This window comes from Carlito syrichta, unplaced genomic scaffold (assembly GCF_000164805.1).
Source record: "Carlito syrichta isolate Samal-C Ts95f unplaced genomic scaffold, Tarsius_syrichta-2.0.1 Scaffold303141, whole genome shotgun sequence".
Classification (NCBI taxonomy): Eukaryota; Metazoa; Chordata; class Mammalia; order Primates; family Tarsiidae; genus Carlito; species Carlito syrichta.
This window is the reverse complement of record NW_007247237.1, coordinates 40,665-42,106: the sequence shown is the minus strand read 5'-3', so window position 1 is coordinate 42,106 and position 1,442 is coordinate 40,665.

Here is a 1,442-nt window from a genome sequence, read left to right as displayed (position 1 = left end):
ACTATGTATTTTTTTCCCCTATTTTTGTATCCTAACCACAGCAAAACAGTGTGCTGAATATTCAAAAGGTCAGTGAAATCATAGTCTTCTGACAATTGATGGGTGTCAATGGGGTTTGGGAGTTGGATGGAGACAAAGGGAGGGACACTATGACTAACCAGAGATTGATACTAGGTTTTCATTTAATACTCATACGTCTCATTGTATACAACAGACATTTATTTTGTTGGTTTTTTTTTTTGAGTTGGAGTCTCACTCTGTCATCCAGACTGGAGTGCAGTGACTGCTCCCGGCCACCACAGCCTCGACCTGCTGGGCTCTGGCGATCCTTCCGCCTCAGCCTTCCAAGTAGCTGGAACTACAGGCGCGCGCTACCACACCTGGCTAAATTTTTGATTTATTGTAGAGATGAGGTCTTACCAAGTTGCCCAGGTGGGTCTTGAACCCGCGGACCCAGGCAATTCACTCACCTCAGCCTCCCAAAGCACCGGATTACAGGCAGAGCCACGGAGCCTGACTGACACTGTTTTGAAAGAAGAGTTTAGTTCAAAATGTCTTTGAGACACATTATCATTAATGCCCTAGAAAAAGAATATTATTTAAAGAAAACCTGCCCGTCAGATTTTTTTAAGAAATGAAATTAGTTATTCTTTGAAACGTGAATAATAATTTTCTAATTTATAATGAAGGTTTTTGAATATACCTTTTAAATTTATTTTTTAACATGAAGGATTGGGAAAGTAAGGATATTCAATCAGACTTTACTTTTGGGGGCTGGCCTGACACGATGAAACAGAAGTAGGAAAACAAGCAATGAAGAGGGTCTCAAGGGACTCCGAAGTCACGCCTGGACCTTCTTAATGTTTCCACCTGAAATTCTGAGGACCTGGAGTGGGCTGAGCAAGGAAGGGGACAGAGTAAATTCTCCCCTAGTGGGGAGAACGAGCATAACGAATTACATTTCCTGGGTGCCTATGAGGAGCCACGCTGTGCCACTCGGTTAATCATCCCAACAATCTTGAAATAGTATTATTATCTTCATTTCCTATATGACAAAGTGCGTCAGAGGGGTTCAAAGCAATTTGTCTGATGCCATACAGTAGAAAGTGAAGGAGCCGGTACCTTACTGATTAGCCATTAGGGGTGTCAGTAACATGGCTCAACTTTGCTAAAACGTACTGTAAAAATGCTCGCCTTAAAGGTGGACAGCACCGCTTGTCTGGGGAAGCAGGGGCTTATCAACGCCTTATGAGATAAGGAATTGTTCTGTCAGGTGGCATGTCAAAGGTGAGCGTTCTGTGTGCTTGGTGGAGAAGAGGTCAGCGGTCACCTCCTAGCTAGACCAAGCTGAAAGCCTGCGCACTTGCCCTTCCAGGGCGGAGGCCAAAGCCCGCAGGCAGCCCCAGGCGAAGAATAGAATCAGAGCGGGGACCAGCCACGTG